Here is a 19,537-nt window from a genome sequence, read left to right on the forward strand (position 1 = left end):
CAAATCCGAAGTAATTTTCCTGATACGGTTTGCAGCAACCCCAGTTGCACTAGCCCAGGGGGGGTCTCAGCTGGAGGCAGCCAGGACATGGTCCAGCCAAGTGAGGATCAGCCCCTGGGGCAGGAAGGAGGGGTGGCTGCAGGACAGGGGTGATGCTCCTTGCAGGAACTGCAGCCCCTGCCCCCCTGCTGCTTCAGGAGTGCCATGAGCAAACACACTTAGTGTCCTGGGAAACTGTGAAAGGATTCATAGACATCAGGCCAAGAAGAGTCCATTAGATCATATTTTCCTCACTGAAGGCCAAATGTGACTTTCAATTACCTTTTGAGAGCCATGTGGTGGCACAGCCCTTACTATTAAGAGGTCTACATTTTCAGCAAGGCTCTGATACTCAGGAAAAGAGGGCCAGGTTCAATGTCAAGGCTTTCGTAGTAAACCCACACTCACCCATTATCTAATAACCCTGGAAATACAATTAAAACGTCTGAGATCTAAAACATGCAGGATACTTCTCACTGCCATGCAAGTTAGATAAAAATACTGAACCATGGGGCCCTTGAGACCTCCGTCATTCCAGCTGTTTGGTGTCCAGGATGGCCTTCCCCTCTGTCTCCCACCCCTGCCTTCCTCTTAGGAGTCCATGGGACCCTGTCAGCATCAGCAGAACTGACTATCTCTCCCTTTCTCTTTGGAGGGTGCATTCAGGAATCATGGAGAGCAGCAAGAGGCAAAGTGACAGGCCTGTGCCCATGGAAAGGCACTCAGCCCTACTTCATGGAGACAGGATATGCAACAGGTACTGGGAATGGGACAATAAGCTGTAGAGCAGAGCTGGTGATGGCAAGCTGTCTCATCCAGAAAGGCACGGTGAGTGTTGCAAAGCCAACCCGGGACAGGTTAAAATCTGATCCTGGTCCAGCCTGAGGGGAAGCAAGTTGCCAGTGCTGATCCCTGACTGCAGGGTTTCACCCATACCCACTTTGGCAGAGCCCCAGGAGTTGGCTTCCACCATTGCAGACCCAGAAAAGCATCTGGACTCTGTTGAAAGATGTCAGGAGCTGGAAAAGCCACAATGTCTTCTGCTTGTTTATTCTGGTTGTTAATCTCCTGTCACTGATTGGAAGTTTGTAACTGATTTCTTGGTTGAATTTGCCTGGAGTTAAGCCTCAGGTTTTGGTTCTTGTTATGCTTTTCTCCCCTGCATTAAAGAGCTCTGCCATGCCTAGAATTTCTGCACATGATGGTATTTATGCTTTGTAATCACATCATCTCTTGATCTTTTTGATCGGGCCACCAGGCTGAGCTGCCAGTCCTGGAGAGATATCTCGGAGACAGCAGTGCTGAACAGAAATACTATGTTTGTGCTAGACTGGCTCCACACACAGCTGAGTGCATGGGACCAGGTTCCCTGGTTTAACATTACTGATACAGGAGCACAGGCCATGAATATTGGTGATGGTTTGGAGATCAAACTCTTTGAAAGCATTATACAGATTCCCCAGTATCTGTAACAATACATTTTTTCAGTGAAGGTGGTCAAACTGCAAAACTTCGTGCTTTTTCAATATTTTCCCTCCTTGTGAATCATAGAGGTGTTTCTTTCCTCAGCATCTTCTGCTTTACTCATCCTTTTTCATCCTTATGAAAACACAACAATATTTACTGTCTTATCCTGGTTTAGATCAAATTACAATAAAGCTGCCAGTCTCTCCCTCAGGATCTGTGTAAAAACAATTATGTTTCTTTATGTAAGCTCCAGGATCAGTAGTTGTAAGAGCAGAGCTCCAGCAGGCAGGGAGCACAGCCTGGAGAGGAGCTGCTACACAGCTGATGGCAAGTACCTGACCCTGGCCTGCGCAGGCAGCGGACCAGTGATGGTGGGTGTGTGTCTGGGTGTGTTAAAGAGGGATGCAGGGAGCCCAGAAGCAGATGCAGAGAAGGGATGGGCTGGCAGCTGGCATGCTAGACCACACAAAGTGACTTTGACACAAGGAACAGTTTGGGAGGGCACCATAAGAAATCTCATGTTGCTTTGGGAGAAAACAATTGTCCCTGGTAGCATGAGCCATCCTGTGCCCAATGCACTCTCTGTAAGTCTGTAAAGAAAGGGGATTGCACTGAGGAAATAACGAAATTAATTTTCAGTTTCTTCTTCTAATAAATTTAATTTTCAGGATCCAAAAATCTGGCTACATACTCAGGTTGGGAAGAGGTAGTGGCATTTTGCAAGTGGCAAAATAAACTGAGAAACTGCAGTGGTACCTTTGGCAGGGATGTATTGGTGCTCCAGGTATCTCCTGCATCCACTGTGCAGATGGATCTGGCATCCCAGCTTTGTTCACTGGAATTGGGAGTGTGGGGCTGGAGATCATGGAACAGAGGATCAGCTCTCCTCTCTCACCTCATGGATGTCGTACCAACGCTTTTAAATCCCTGTAGCAGATACACAGGTAATTTGGTCTCAAATAGCTTCTCAGAAAATTACAGCTCCACTGTAGGGATGGCTGGCTGGACACACAGCTGGGTTTTGGGATGGTACATAACACTGATTCCAGCAGTTCCAGCAGCTCCAGCTACCTTGCTCCTACCCCCGAGATCAGCTGGCAGCTCTGGACACCAACAACCCTGCTCCCAGTGGTGTGAGCCATGGCCTGATGGCTCCCAAGCTCTCATGGACCACAAGACACACATCAACCAGAGGACCATTCCTGTTCTACCAGCAGTTTCCTCATGATGGCTGATCTCCTGGTATCACTTATACCCCTTGCAGCTGAAAATAGTGATTGCAGACTCAATTAATTTATTTATTTAGCCTTTTTTTTTTCTCTGAGAATGAATGAATTCATTTTTTAAGGGAGGGTAGTATAAAGATGATCAATGTTATTGCAAGCAGCAGTAACTTAAAACATCCCAGAAGAATCCTTTCTCTCTCTCTTTTCTTTGTGACTGGAAAAAATGTTAAGAACAAATCTCCTAATTTACTTGTAGCGTGAGATTTCTGCCAAGTGTATGTTTATGTCCAGTTTGAAAGATTGGGCATATAATGGAAGTGTTGAAGTTTTCTCAAGCAGTCCAGAGCTGTTTGATGACATACACTACAAGGTCAGTCCTGTTTGCTCTTAAATTCAGTGGTAACACTTCCTTTAAATTCATGGGGAAACAGGATCAGGCCCTCTAATTTGTATCTTGGTATGAGGTTTCTTGTTCCTCTGAAATGTGCCTGTAGATGATCTCATGATCCCTTTTGTCTATGTGTGCTGGCAAGGTCCTTAGGCCCTTACAGTGCTCACACGTGACAGCGTGACAGATCACCTGCAGTCCTCGTGTCACAGAGGGGCTGCAGGTTGGGATACAGTGCTTTTTCATAAGGATTATCAAATTTCCTCTGAAAACACTGCCTTGTAGAAACAAATGGAAAAACTGCTTTCATCAAGTAAACAAAGGAAACGTACTTTATGCATTCCTTGTGATTTCAGATGGATGTGGTTGAAAGGAAGTTACTTACTCTGTTTCCAAATGAAAGTTAAACTGGACACTTAGATTTTTGCCTTAAGTGAAAGGGAAGAGACAGGCTCTCTGTCACACCTTACACAAGGCAGCTGCCCCATGTACTCAGAGCTCTGCTATGAGTCAACTACGTATTTTGCTGAGGAAGTTACCAGAGCTTTTATGGGACGTGGCTAATCACATCTAGAAGTGAACACAGTTCCTCTGTGTTTCCATACCTGCTGCAGGACTCCAGCTACCATTCAAGTGAGATGTCCACCATCTCCAGAATGCACACAAAACCTGCAGCTAAGTCACAGATCAAAATTTTGGACTTAATTCCTGGTATTGTATAGAAATTGCCCCAGACTTTCCTTAGAACAGGTACAAAAAGAATCTTCCAAAGATTAAAGTATATTTTCTGTTAGGAACTGGCATTTTAATTTTGAAGGAAAGGTTTTTGGTAGAGATTTAAAATGTCTGTTCTTGGCATACATCTCTACACCTAGTCTTGGATTTCAAAGGTCAGCAGTGTTAGAAGGTAAGACTTTAATTCAGACTCCACCTACTGACAACAAATACGTTGCTCTGATTTTTTTCTCTTTTCTCCTTTTAAACACAAGAACAGCCACCACAGCATGATCAAAAAATACTCCTTTGTAATTTGTACTTTCCCAAGCATTCAAAGAAAACAACAGACAGAGCTAATGCTCATCTGTGGTGACAGCCACTTCCACCAGCCTTTCTCTCTTTAACTCTCTCTGTCCCTGCCTTGAATCCTCCCAGCTGTGAGTTGCAAACATTTCCACACCAGACATCTTCTTCCATGGCACTGTGGCCTTTCCATGGAGGAGAAAAATTTTGTGTTTATGCAGCACTTTAAACTTCCACAGGGACAGCTTACTCTACTGAGCAGATAAAAGTTTTACCTGGCAAGATTCTGGGCTGTGTTTTGTTGTGTTTTTATTACAAATACATAAATAAGAGGCATTGGAAAGCTTGCAGATTTTAATCTGTTTTTGAGGTCTTCCTTTTTTCAGTGTCTTTGAAAATTCAAGATAAATCAGCTGTGTCCAAGGGCATTGTTATCTGCCCAGCTCCTGACCCTCACCCCCGTGCCCCATTCCAACACGCACAAAAGAGACCCTGGGGAAAATCTTTTGAAGCTGAACCCTAAATCATATGTGAAAATGGAAAATCAAGTTCATTTAAAAAACCCAAACTATATTGTTAAAGTTATTTTAGACCTTATGGAATGCATTGGGTTTGCAAACAGAAACTGAGAAGCTCTGTGAAGCGAGGGGAAGCTCTCCCCGTGCAGCAGAGGAGAGGCAGCAGAGCTGGGACTCCCTCACAGGTCAGTCCTTCCACCTGCTCAGACAGGTCTCCCTTGCAGTGCACTGTCCAGCTTTCCCTGAGGACAGAAGCAGCAAGGAGAGACTATTCAGGTACTAGACTGATATCATTCATACCCATTACAAGCAGGCTGTTTTTAACAGGGACCCACTCCCAATGTTGGGAGGGAACTCCCAACTTCTGTCACTACTCCTGGAGAAGGACTTGCAGACCCTGCAACACTTCCTGAACATCAGTGACAGCAGTCGTGTCACTTGATGCCGCCTGAGCTCTCTCTAAGTCCTGGCCAGGAACAATGAAATGGCAGGCCCTGCCACTGCCAGGTCCCTGTTCTGCTGGGACAGCACAGCTGAACAGTGTGCTGAGTGGGCAGAGAACCATGCAGAGCTCACCACGGGGGCCCTGAGCCCGCTGGCCATGTGTGCTGACAAATGACTTACCTTCGCGCAGCAACAAGGCTGCTCTTACAGTGAGCCAGGCTGCAGCAGCCCTGCCACAGGACGCAAACCCGGTGATAAGTCCAGCAGCAATGGTGGGGAGGGGGAATCTGAAGGCAGAAGCTTATCCCTCAACTTGGAACGTGTTCAGGTTTCAGTAGATAATGCCACTGTTCTTGCACAAAATGCCTCAGGACTTCAGACAACTACATGTTTTTTATATGATCATTGGAATTGTCTTCTCCCCCCACTTCCATTTTCTCAGCCTGTTGGTTGCTGTGCCTTCACAGTCTTCCTAGCTTACAGCCACCCAGAGCCCCAGGGATGGTTCAGGTCTCAACCAAACAAGTCCTGATATGTAGATTCATCAGGGTATTTCATTGATTAATGGTCTCAGATGTTCTGGAAAGAATTGCTTCTATGAAAGGTGCTTCCAGATAAGATAAGAGACTGCAAAAAGTTTGGGAAGGAGCTCTCTGAAGGACTTTGAAAGCCTAAGACGGAGAGAAATCATCAAGGGCTAGCCTACTAGTTGATATGCTATTTACTGGACATTTCTTTTTCACCTGAGATACTTTTCTGTAACACTTTTTCTCTCTATCTTCTTCCCTAGTCTCTCCTGTGAGGTGTTTGTCAAAGACTGAAGCAGTGGAAGTTTGTCTGCTCATTCCCACCCATTTGCAAAGCCTTGCAGTTGTGGGTTCCTCCTCTCCAGAGAGGCTGTGCTGCCTTTGTGTGACAGTCTGGCAAAGGGTAGCCATGCCCATTCAGAAGCACACATGAGCCCTGCCAAAGGAACTGTCCCCAAAGCCCCTCACCAAGCATTCAGTCCTTGTGGGTTTCTCACAATTTTTTTGACACAGATAATGTCTTCAGATATGTTACCCAACAGCAGATCTGCATGGAGAGAAGCACAGCCCATGACCTCACTCGAGAGCATGACACCAGCTCCTGCCAGGCTGCTTTCAGCTTCACATGCTTGAATGCTGCCAGGCAGGCATCCTCATCTGCTTCTACATGGCCAGCAACAACCATAGATGAATGTTTTTCTGCAAATACTGGTGTGCTTGCCTCTGTAGTCAGACATGAGAGAGAGATGGAAGGAGGGAAGAAAATGGGAGGCAGACCCACCTCTGCTTTCAATTCCTTCCTGCATGCTCTGCTGTGGAAAAAAAAAAAAAAAAAGGCATAATTAAAGAGATTTTCTGTCTCTGAAAAGGAGGGTTTGGTCTGAACACAAATGGGAGGTCCATCACCAGCCTCACCCCAGACACGCAGTTTTCTCTTCTAGCAGGATGTCTGCTGGTCAGACACAATGAAACCCTTCTCAGGCCTGCCTGGGAGATCCACACTGATGGCAGACCCCAAGCCAATAGTGGGATCTGCCTGGTAGTAGTATAGCCTTGACTGATCACTTTCCCAACTACTAACTCCATAACCAGCAGGATGCATTTATCTCATCCAGCCCCACGTCACAAGCCACCCAAATCAGGACTGGTTATCTTCCACCAACAGTCCAAACACCCAGAAAGCCCTGGTTTCACTAGTATCCCAGGAGAGGAAAGGATGGATATGGGACAAGGGAAAGGATCTGGCCTAGAGGTTCACGGTGAAATCCTGGAGAACATTCGTGGGCAGTGGTGGTGCCTGGGAGAAATGTCTCTGGCAATGGCCATGATGTCTCACTCTCCAGCCTTAGGAGTCAGTGGGGCTACCCACACCCTGCACAGACTGAAAGAGGAAGTGGGCCCAGCCATCCATCACCCCCACCTTCTCGTGGGTACAGACATTGAGCTGCCCAGGTTGGACCCTGGATGCCCCCTGCAGCCAGGAGGTGAAGTAAGGCAGAGCGGAAGGGCTCGGGTTGCTGCCTCTGCTGCTGGGGGAGCAGGGCTGTGGTACCCCTGCAAGTGGGGGAGAGGTGCTGTGGTACCCCTGCAAGCCATCCTGCAGCAGTTATCTGAAGGGCTGTGGTTGCCAGTACACCACAAGTGGCTGCTGAGCCGGAAGATGCCGCAGTCGGCACTGCCGTCTGCCACAGTGCTCTGAGCTGTCCTCTTGACAGTGCTCTCTTAAAAGGCCGTGCAGAGCCCTGGACAGGAGCAGAAGGCACTCAGAGTGTGCCACAGCTGCCATCCATGGGGACATGGATGGCATGTAAGGAGAGGGTGTGGGCAGACAGGACTGAACCCCAAAGTTGGTGAGGCTGTAGCCCCTGCACCTTCCAGCCTCTCTTCCTGGAGCATGTGAGGCGGCTCACATCGACTGGACTCCTTTGGCCAGCAGCAGCAGTAGTAGGGGACACTATTCCTGCAGGGCTGCTGGTCCTCACGCACTGGTATCCCCAGTGCAAAAGGTAAAGTGGGTGTAAGAAGGCAGTAAGCAGAGTCAGGCAGGGCAGCTCCCCAGCAGGGAGTGGCACGGCTGGCTCTGGTGACCCCGGGATGCTCCCGCTGTCTGTCGGGGTGCGCACAGAGGCACGCACGTACACAGGGGCTGTGCTGGACAGCCTGGGCCACAAACAGGTTTTATCAGTGCAGACGTGGAAAACACAGAGCTTCAGGCACTGCCATTTGGCAGCTTTCTGATATCAGTAGTGAGAGGTCAGGGGTTCCATGGGAACTGGAAAGCTGACAAATGGGACCCACGAAGGGAAGGGCTACGTACTTTAGCTGCTCAGACATCTCGGCCTCTTCCCCTGGTGCTGGTCAGTCTTTGAGCAGAAGCCGTGATGTGCACTGAACCCACTGCTGTTGGGAAGCCACACCTAAACTCACTAACCCTTAGCCCTGGTGTGCATGCACCCTTTGCCTTTTACACAATCACCTGCACACACAGTGAGTCACACCCTACAAGTCCAGGAGGTTTGTCTGAGAGAAGGCTTCAAATCTGCACCTCAACAGAGTGAAAATAGGGCTATATTTTATATTTTACATTGATATTATAGGATATTTACAGAGAGAAGTATCACTTTCTCAGAATAATATGAGTTTCCAATGCCTCCCATGAACAAAACTCATGTAAATTTGTGTTCAAAATGATTTTAATTTCCACAGGGAGTTGCCTGTAAATAAGCGTCAAACCAAGAATTATCATACAGATCAATTGATGAGCAGAGGCAAGAGACTAATTACACATTGGTACTGGGTTGGATGTTGCAAAGACAATTAGCAAGAAGGTAAAAGCAGAAAAAAGAAGTATGAACATGCCCATTTTCCTCAAGTTTATGGTGAGACCCCGAAGAGGTTTTCTGTACATCCCAGAGTAGTCAGTGCTTGCTCCTGATGTGTCACGTCTCCAGCTGAGGCAATGAAAGCCACTCTTTCCCCAAGGGCTGGTGCCACCACACAGCCAAAACAGGGCCTGTCCACACAGCATGGTGGAAGTTTATTTACTCTTGTTTTACCATTCTGCTATCTCTTTGTTTTTGGCCATGAACACTAACAAACTTGATGAAAATTAGAAAATCACTTAGAAGAGGAGCAGCAAAAGGAACGTCCTCATTATGGGACCATTTGCTTTAATGTAAACTATCTAAAGATAATAACAAGGCTCCATGATGGTATTATTTGCTCATCTTCTTGTTTTCAATGTGTTTTTTAACAAGCAAAATGAGGTTTCAAACATATTGGTAATATCTCCTGTGGATTAAATATTAATCATTATGTCGAAGTAATAAATACAGAAATCCTGCCTAGTTATTCAGACATGCAAATCCCTAATTGTGTGGGGAGCTGCTCAGATGGGCTTTGGTTTCAGCAGGAGATAAAATGCCACAGAGCCAGTACAGTATCTGTGTCCCTACAAGATTTACAGCCTGATTCCCTGCCTGGAAGCAAAGGAGCAAATAGCTGCATGTCACGCACTGAACTGAAACATTATGGATTATATTATTACTTGAGTTTCTACAGGACTTCTCAGTGGGGGAAAAAAAATTCTATTAACTCTCTTTTACGACTACCAGCAGGGCAACGTGAAGAGAATAATCTCCTCCATTTATAAGGTCTGGGGGTCTTAAAACCTGAATAGCAGGCCAGGAGCTTTGTCACAAGGTCTGGCTGTTTCCTTTTCTTCATAAAATTCCTATCTCCATTAATCTGTGTTTATTTTCCTTCTGCTTTTTAATTTGCTTAATGGACTTCAGTTGAAGTTTCTGCTAGAAGTCAGAGGAAAGTAAACTCTGATAAATCCTTTGGGACTTAATAGTCACAGTTAAGCACTTCTTTGGATTATTTTGTCTGACTTTCATCTTTGCTGCTGCAGAAATGTCGGCTGCCTTGTACCGCAGCCCTAACCCCATGACTTAAGAGCCTGGGAACGAACTGACAAAAGATATCCCTCTTTCTTTCTTTCTCTTTCTGCAGGCATGGAAATACTATGAGACTAGATTTAAACCCATGAAAGGCAACTAGGGCATCCTCCATGCATTTGCCCCACGCAGAAAGCATGTCAGAGGCTCAGTGCTCCCTAAGATGTGAGCCCCACCCAGTGTCTCCCATTCCCAGGCTTTGGTTTCCAGGAGAGGAAGAAGGAAGTTCCAGCTGGACAGGAGCTGCTGTGCACTGTACTGGACTCAGAATGAGTGCTGGGAAGCACAGCCTGGTCTGGGCAGCTCCAGCCTCAGCTCCCTGAAGCCAGGTACTGAGCCGGAGGTACCAGCTGCTCCTCCATCACGCAGCCTGGCTCTGTCTCACCTCAGCTCCCAACACAGAAGGGGTAAGGAGGGCGCTTTAGACCCCAGCCTCATGTGGAATCTGAACTCTGGCAGCTCATAAAGGGCATCAGAGCCTTCATGCAGGAGATGAGACCTGTGATATTTCCTTGTTCCCAGTCCTACTGGCATCATCTGCTCAGTAATGCTTCATGTTATTAATCTATTATTTTCTTTTCAATGGGTAGGCTTTGAATGACAGCCAACATCGGTATTAGTCTCTAAATACCTTTTTTGCTAAAGTCCAAATCCTTTATGTTCTAACTCATATATTACTTTCTATGTAGCAGATTTATTTTTGCACAACATTTATTCCTGCAGGATTCACTTACTCAGAAATTGCATTGTATAATTAGGTCCCAGTTGCCTATTTCTAATCCTGAACAAAGGGTTGCTTTATTATTCATTTCAGCGATTTACTTTTTCATTTAAATTCTCCCATGTATGATAGGCATAAGTAATTAAGTCTCATTCCACCAAGCTTTCTATTTCATTTGTCTAATGATCAGATTTAAAAAAAAAATACTTCCATGGTTTTCCATGTTGCTGGAGCAATTTACACATTTCCATCCATAGTGAAACTGAGGCATGAAGCAAAGGCAAGCACTTAGAGCTGAGTTCCTCTGATTGACAAAATCGACTAATGGGCCTGATGCCTTTCCCTGGTCTTAAAACCAAGAGTCAAACACGGTTAGAAGGGAAAAAGGGGTTTTACCTTTGCATTTATTTTAAGGATCCTTAGGTGCACACATCCAGGTCAAATGCACCTCAATGCACACCACAATGCACACCCCCAAAAGATCTGGTATTACATTATAGGTCTTACTAATTAGCATATCTATCAAAGATTCCCCAATGAGAGGCTCAAGTGAGCCCCCCTCCCCAAGGAACCTTCCCCTGGATGGTTCTATCTTGGTCCACAGAATGTGTTCTGGAGAGGACCTTGGGGTCTGGGGCACACTGATGCCTAACTACGAAGCTTCTAAAATGTTTAGTCTCCTAGCTTGAGAAACAAGTCCAAGAATGTAGGCAAAAAGCACTGAGAATACCGAAGATGTAAAAAAGGTATAACAGGGGTATAAAAGAAAAGGCAAAAAATCTTGATGGCATCAGGCCCATTGACTTCTAATTCAGATTTTACTTACATTTTGGCCCAACCTGACTCTAGATGGAGGGCAATTTCCAGGCTCCTGTTTTTGTTTGACCCACTTGTAAAGTTCTTACCTGTGAAGGCATGGGCTTCTCTCTCAAATGCATTTAAGAAGGTGGCCATGGAGAAGGTAATTCTGGACATTTTTATGAAAACACACCATCACATGCTAGAGGAAAAGCTGAATCATTGGCAGTATCCAGCCTTGACTACTTTGCCTTGGATCTGTTTTTCTTTCCTTGGTTTAGAAGGGCTCAGCTCCCAACATGCTAACTATAAATCCCAGCAATTCCTTAATTACAATGCATATTATCTGAGTGTGCTTCCTTCTCAGCTTGCTGCTTTGTAGCACCATCTGTCAGCAATAATGAGTGATTAAGGGCTGGAAGTCAGCACAGCGAGGGCAGGTAATGATACAAATCTAGGGTCTGTAGGCCTTCTTTAAAACAGGGGCACAGCTCTTAAGGATACCAGCAAAGGGACTGTGGTAGCATCACAAGGGAATGTGCTCTTTGGAATGGCTGAAGGCTTTTTCCGACTGTGGTGGCTGCCACCATTGCTACACAGAGCAGATGAACACAGGTCAGGGCACAGGAGAGCACAAAAGTCCACTGGATGCCAAACCCTCCCAAGAAGCTGGGTGAATATGCTGGTGGTTTGCTCTGCAGAGGGTGATGCTTCTGGCATCCTGCTGCTGGTGTCCCATGGGCTGGCACAGGGTGTCTGCACTGCCCACAGGCACAGCAGGGATTAGGGGGGCTGAGCAGCCACTTGCCCAAGATGATGCATCTCTTGGTATTGGCTGGAGACAAATGGCCAGGAGCCCTATTCTGGAGCTCTCGGAGTTGGAACAAAGGCGAAGATCCTGTATCTGTTTCTGTGAAACTTGCACCAAGCAAGGAAAAGCTGCACAGCTTGGCCCAGGATGACAAAGCACAGACTGGACCCTGCTCAGATGAGACACTTTCCATGGGTAGACAGGAGCCCCTGTAGCTTATTAGTCCAGCTCACTGATCCATGCTCTGATGTCTAGGATCTTGCTAACAAAATTATCACATCTAGTCAGAGTCAAAGCTGCTTTGTGGGAACCGTGAGTTTCCTGTCTTCTTTGCATTTGTGAAGAAAGACTTTGTCATGTTCCCAGGGTAGGAGTCACAATTTGCATTAGGAAAATATAAACAAAATTAAAAGATCAGCCCCATGACAGAGCCAGCACAACAACAGATTCAGGAGAGTACTAACTAAATGCTTCACAGTAGGCAGATTTTGATTTGCATTTATAAGCCTTTTTGGTTTCAAAATACAGTGTTCTCTCTCTTTCATCTCCAAAATCCAGTCAATACAGAACAGAAACATAGCTTTTGGCAGCCTTCATTTTTCAGCTAGACTTGTTTGTGTTCTCTCTTAGCGCTTGAAGCAGAGCAGTAGCAAATTACATTACTGCTTCTCAGTTTGTAACATACTTGACCATGTTTTTTCAATAAAATGACACCACTTAACTTTGCTGGGTCAGTAATGAAGCAGCAAGAAAGATTTCATTTGGCAAGAAAAAGTAGCTGAGAATCCAGAGCTTCTTACAACTAAAGCAAAATAAAGGATTTAGGTTAATTAGACTATTTATGAACTCTAAGCTCTTCCTTTAACTTCTGTTTTACGATGAAAAGTATCCCTGTGGCCACTTTAAGCAGTCTTCCACACACTATGGGAATATTTTTCCCACCATGTCCAGCAATGGTGGAGGGCAGACACTGTGGAGCAGAGCTGGTCCTTGGGGTACCAATGGGAGCCTTAGTGTCTGTCTAACCAAGGAATAGATGTGTCCCTTTGACAAGGACTAGTACCACAATCAGGCACAAAGATTTCCCATTGGACATGGCCAGCTGGATAGAAGGGGTAGGGATAGGCTGTCCATTGCTTCTAGGGCCATGTCAGCTTGGTGAAAACATCTCAGCTATGCAACTTTTCTGAGGACTCAGATTTCAGTGTACCTCACCACCATCCTGTTTCCAGCTGAGGGATGAGTCAGCTGAATTGCTCCTGAGGACACTGGTGAGGTTCTCTGAGGAAAACCTTGAGGGTAATAAGCCATCTGCCACTCCTGGGAAGAGAAAGCTTATTTCAATCTGTATCTTCCTTCACATAAAACTGCTTTTCTCTCCCTTTTCCATCATTTCAATCTCATTATATCAGCATCTCTAAATGTGTCATCATGCCTGGAAACAGACAGTAACAGGTCTCACTTGCATTGAAGCTGGCTGGGTGGCATCACAGCACACCTGATGGCAGCCTAAAAATAGGTACTGTCATTACATTTCCAGCGGGTCTTAGAAGTCAGCCAGGCTCATGCCTGCATCTGATGAGACCTCCTGAAGCATCAGCTCAGGCTTTGAAGAAGGTTCTAACTGAGCCAAAGGCACAGGCAGCTGGTGGGTTCTGTGTTTGCAGGAGAGCAGCCCTGTCTGGGCTGGGGGTTTGCATCCCCATGGGAGCCCGGATGGTCCCGTGCAGCCTGTGCCAAGGTGCAGATGCCATTTGTCCTTTCCCAGGGGATATGCAGGGCTCTGTCAGGCAGGTATGTGCCACTAGGCAATGATGAGTTCATGTTTTTGGAAGTGCATTTCAATGCCACCTGGAGCAGAGCACAGGGACCAGGGGCTAGCATCAGCTGCTGCACCCTTTTATTTAGACCAGAGGCTCCTGCTTGGCCACTCTGCACTGGGCCAGCCAGCACCAAACCCTTGAGGCATTTGCAGGCACCAGCACAGGCAGTGCAAAAGGCTTGCAAAAGGCATAATTGCACCTCTTGCCTGAAAGTGATTTTTTTTTTGGCCTACAACAAGTCTCCTTCACGCACTATAAGTATTTTGGGGATGACATTGGCTTCAGCAGCATATAATGGCAATGGCACTGAACGTTGTTACTGGGGAATTATCTATGTTGACAGCCATACTTTGACTTTGCCTTGAATTTTATTTTCTGCAAATGCCTTGGCATTTCTTTTGCAGTGTCAGGAATTTTTCTAGTCACAACAATCTGTTTCATCCATGTCCTTATCTATTAAGAACAGTGCTTTATTGTGGAAGGATTGTTGGGGCTTGTCTGAACTCAAGCAATTTTGATGTAGAGGTTAAAGGCAGCACTTTGGTTTATATTTGAAGGGGATTTTCACATATAACTTCTGAAAGGAAGTTCATACACAGTCTGTTTTACCTGGCAAACTGATATTACTTTATTATTATTCTTTTTCTTCTTCTTTTTCTTCTTTATTATTGATGTTGTTATTATTATTTTATAATTTTCTTCAATTACTATAATTTTATAACTTTCTTCAATTGAAGTTATGCAACTAAAAATCTTGATATAAGATTAGGAATATTTGCATATACACACAGAGAGGCTTATGCAGGCATGTATACACACACACACAAATACACACATTATCTTTATTTTCAATTCACACTGTTCCCTCATACTGAAAATGCAGAGAAAAAGAAACTTATAATATGAATTCTCTTGAACTAATGCCACCCTCACATTCTCAATTGATTAATGGATCAAGTTTTTCTTGAACGAAGTTTGTAATTTCTTTAACTGCCTTCATGCCTAAGAAAATTACTGAATGTGCTTTACTGTGACTGTTCCTGACACCTAAATTTCACATTCAAGAGAATACTGGAAATGCTATTATAGTAGAAGGGTATTTGAATGTATTTGTGGATTGGCAACAGAGAAAATAATATTTGATATAAATTTGTTCCTATTTATGAGGAAATTTAGTAATTTTGTAGACTGAATGTTTATTTACGTTTATCCATGAATACCACGTGAATTAACTGTATCAAATCTGTTAATACCACATGAGAAGTGGCAGGATCTCCTCCTACAATTTTTTTCCCCCTAATAGAAAATGAAGATAAATATTTTGGGAATTTGTACAATTCTGATGAGTGAAAAAATCCCAGAAAGCTAATTTGCAAATAAGGAAACATATTTCCAATTTGTTGCTTATTTGGATTTTTTTTCCATTTTCTTTTTCCCCCTCTACTTTGGTGACAAAGAATGGCACTGGAAAAGATGAACAAAGAAATGCATTAAAACAAGCCGCATTTTGGGGTCAGCCACAGCCACAGCATCCCACCTTTCCATTTACACCAGCTCTGAATGTGGCACTAACCAGGAAAGCCTTTGTGCATACCCTCCTATCAACATCTGTAAACATTAAAAGCTTTCTAGGTTACTCAGGGGTTAAAATTGTTCGAGTAAGTGTCCTTAATAAGGAATTCAGACGGTTTCTGTTTGGTTTTAATTATGACAGCCTTTCATATAGGTTGGAGGGGCTCCTGGCTCTGTCCTGTTGAGCCATTAAAGGTCCCTTTGTTTAAAAGTTCAGAGGCAGATCTGAGATCGCCTGTAGTTCACCTTTAGGATATGGAAAAGTGCTGAGCCGTGGCAGGGTTTGATGCCGGTAGCCCCTGCGGTGGGAGCTGCGGCACACGGTGCTGTCAGCGTCGCGCTCCCTGCCGCAGCCTCCGCGCTCCGGCCGCGATGCTATCAGCATTCCTTGCTGGAGCCTGTCTGAGTGATGGCTGATTAATGAACTGGGGCTACAGCTATCTGTGAGAAAGAAGAACTGCTTATTTCACCCATGTTACCATCCTAATTGGGAAAGTCTGGTTCGCTCCATGTACAGACACCAGATACACAAAAAGACTTTCCAAGATTGCTGCGGTTTTCACTGATCTCTCCCCTGCAACACTCCTCTCCCCAGGAAATACAACAACCAACCCTGGAATTTCTTTCCGAAGTAGAGAGAGAGGAAGGACTAACACGACTCTTCTCCTTCATAACTTTTATGAAACAAAACACAAAGCACAAACTTGTTTCACAAGCACTTCGACATTGAAAGTCTCATGCACTATTTAATCTGGGAAGATAACAATCTTGCAAGAAAATACAACAGAGCTCTCTGTTCTGATGCCTGGAAAACCTGTAATTTCTGTCTTTATAAGAAATGTCTGCCAGCTTATTTACTTTCTTTTTGCTTAGCTGGTACAGGAAAATCAAAATAAAAGGCTGAACATCACTAGCCAAGATGATTAGCTTGTGGCTGCAACCCACATTGTCCCCCTCCAAGTGCACCAGTATCGGTGCTGGAGCTTCCACATTTCCACTCCAGCCGCTGTTCAGTGTGCTACAGAGTTTGTCAGCGAGGGAACAAGTCTCTCAAGAAACTTGCTGGATTTGCTGATGTTACTTCCCAATTTCTCTTGGCAACCAATTATTTTCTCATCCATGTTACACTTGGCAGACACTTAGGGTTTTCCAGATGGTAGACATGGCCTCTAGTTTGCCTGAGAGAAAATATCACTGAAATATAAGGCAGCAGAAGTTCAAATCTGAAATCTGAACATAGCATTAAATCTGTACTGACATTAAATGTCTCTTCCATATGTGCCCTGCTGCCAAAGTGAAACATCTGGGGTATTTCAGTTATGTAGAAGATAAAATTGTTCACGGTTGCATGCAAATAAAAATACAGCAGGCATCTTCCTGGACATTTGGTTCTCTAGAAGGTCTCCTAACTAATAATTCTCACACCAGTGATTTACAAGCTGTAGATGCTGAAAATTGTGCTTGTCTGAAGGGCAGTATTACATCAGAGTGTCAAAAAGACATTGAAAGCTCTTGAGGAGTCTTCAGCTAAAATGTCAACTGCATTGACTTCGATAGCCAGTCTCACAGGAAATGCAAGATTCCTGCCATGTGAGTGAGTCAGGACATAGGTATGCTGCCTCATCTTCTAATCCCCTGCCAAATCAATAAATTCTTCTCAAGAGCAGGATTTTCAACTGAAGTATAGGGAGATACTGTGGGAGGCTTAATGTAAGCTGAGGAGAGCCTTGGCTTTGCGAAACCTCCGTTAGCCCAGAGCCACCTGCAGAGTATGGCAGGAGCCCTGCCATTTGTGCAGGCACTGGGCCAGCCTGACTCCTAGTTCCCAAATTTCCTTCTTCAAAGGAAAATCTGAGTAGGTCATGTACTTTAAGAAAAATATCTGCTTTACTAGGAAACAGTATTTTGCCAAGATGAGTACGTCTGATGAGCTCACCTTGGTGTGCTGTGCCACAGTATCTGAGACTGAATGAAAATCCCTGTCTCTGGCTGTGTGCTTGTTTTATCCTGTCATCCTTTAATGTAATGGCTGGCAGTTCAAAGGAAACCTTTGAACCTCAAGTCTGTACACTCTCAAATCACGTGCATTGGACCAGTGTCTGGGGGTTCCTCACGGATCCCAGAGGCAAGTGAGGGACATGATGTTAACCTCCCGCCAGATTCTGGCATGGTGATGGGCTTTGCAAAGTTAAAATAGTGTCAGTAGTATTTCTAGATACATTGAGACACAGCAGCACCTGAGGATTAGGGACCTCTGGGCTCAGGGGCAAGGCTTTTTCTTTTGCCATAGTCACACACCTGCAGCTGATCCTTCTCTGCAGGGGATGCTCCAAGGATCTTGGTGGCACTGGCTTTCTGGCTGCCCTGCATACATGCAATTTTTGCAGAATCTGCTTCCAGAGACTTCATTTCTCTCCCCTCGGCCTGTGTCAAACACTCCAAGCACTTGGAGAACCAGAAGAGCACTGTGACAAAAGCATCAAACAGAAAGGCAAAAAAGATGCAAGTTACCGCGTCCCTGTGCCCACGTCAGCTGACTTGGCTGCAAAATGCTTCCATTAGGTGCACGTGACCTTCTTCTATTACTCAGTACACTGCTCCACAGAAGACATAAATAATTTTCAAAGAAGGTGAGGGTATCTCCATGGCCTCAGGAGAGGCAGCTGCACCTAAGATATGATTCAAGAGGTGCAAAGTTGTGATGGTGTGGGAACAGCAGGACCCTGGCTGCCCTCAGAGCCACAAAGTAAATGCTGCTGCTTCCTCAAATGCAATGCTGAGGTAGCTCAGGTATTATTACCTACAGCAGTCTCATTTCCAGTCACGGTTGTTATTCATTTGAATAGAGTCTGAATGGGGGAAAGAGGGCTAGACTTAGTATTTTCATAAGGAAAAGGGGAAAGGGGTGAATTCATCCCTGATTTATACCTTGTGCACCTCTGCACATTGCATACTGCATATAACTCAACAGGGATTAGCTTTTCCAAAGGCAACCTGCAGAATAAAGTTAAACATCTGGAGATGTGTAGCAACAAGAGCTTCATTACATACAAGGTAAAGTCAGAGCAACTTGGAAACATTTTGTGCTGAGCCCAGTGCTTGCCTTGCTTAGCTTTGTGTTTGAAGTCTGTGCGTAGCCTGTGCTTCAGCCTGTTCCACCAATCCTCCCACTCCTTCCCAGTCACCTTCATTGGGTGGCAGGCTTCATGCAGCCAAAGTGCACACATATCATCTGCTGTGGGCAGCCTGGTTTAGAGATTTCAGTTGTTGGACATTCTCAGGGGGACTTTTAAGGAACTGTATTGACAAAGCATACGGAGTCAGATTAGATAAATCCAGCCTTCCCTTGAATCCACCTCCTAGAACTTCACCAGCAGTTCAGAAATACTCTTCCTAATGGTGCCAGGGGGACAGCTGGAGGAGGCTTCACAGTGTCCACTTTTCAGTCTGATCTCAATGAACCTTTGTGGTTCCATCAATGCCAATGTGAGAACATTTCCTCTGAAGTCATTCGTGTAAACAGCCCAGAGACAAACTCAGAGCATTCAGCTTTGTTCAACAGGACAGGGACAGTAGCCTGACTGTTGATTTATTTAAAAGAAGAAAAACAACAACAAAAAATGTTGCCAGGAAGTTGCATGACTATCAGGAAATACCACTAAAGGGACTGTGTAAAGCAGAATACACAAAGCCAGCAAACAAATCCACTACTCTATAAAGTAACACTTTTTATTTGTAATTCTGACAGCACATTTTACTATTCTGTTGGGGATGTCAACTCAGCTTCAAATCAATTTTAACCTTTTAAAAACATTTTTCAGCAAAGAGTACTTCTTTAGGACACATTGTAGAAAATGGCTGTAATATTTCCATGCTTATATGTTCCCATTTTGTCATTAACATTTTTCCCACTGTACCATGTCCAGAAATGGGTGCCAGGAGTTCAGAAGTTATTTCTGTATCATCTCTACTAATCAACTGGTGTTCTGTGATACAGTGGAAAAGTCCAGAGATGTTAAGCTGAAGCACTTTTATACAAGCCTGCTGTGTCTTCCCATAACATTTGTGCTCCCCTCAAAACTGTGGCTCCAGAGATTTCCTGCCCTCAAGTCTTTTTTTGTGCCCTCAAAGAGGGCAGGTGAGAAAAACATCTGGCAATGCCAGAAATATGGGCATTATTCAGAGCAGGATGGAAAATGTAAACCAAAATTCATTAATACCCTA

This window comes from Corvus cornix, chromosome 2 (assembly GCF_000738735.6).
Source record: "Corvus cornix cornix isolate S_Up_H32 chromosome 2, ASM73873v5, whole genome shotgun sequence".
NCBI classification, from domain to species: domain Eukaryota; kingdom Metazoa; phylum Chordata; class Aves; order Passeriformes; family Corvidae; genus Corvus; species Corvus cornix.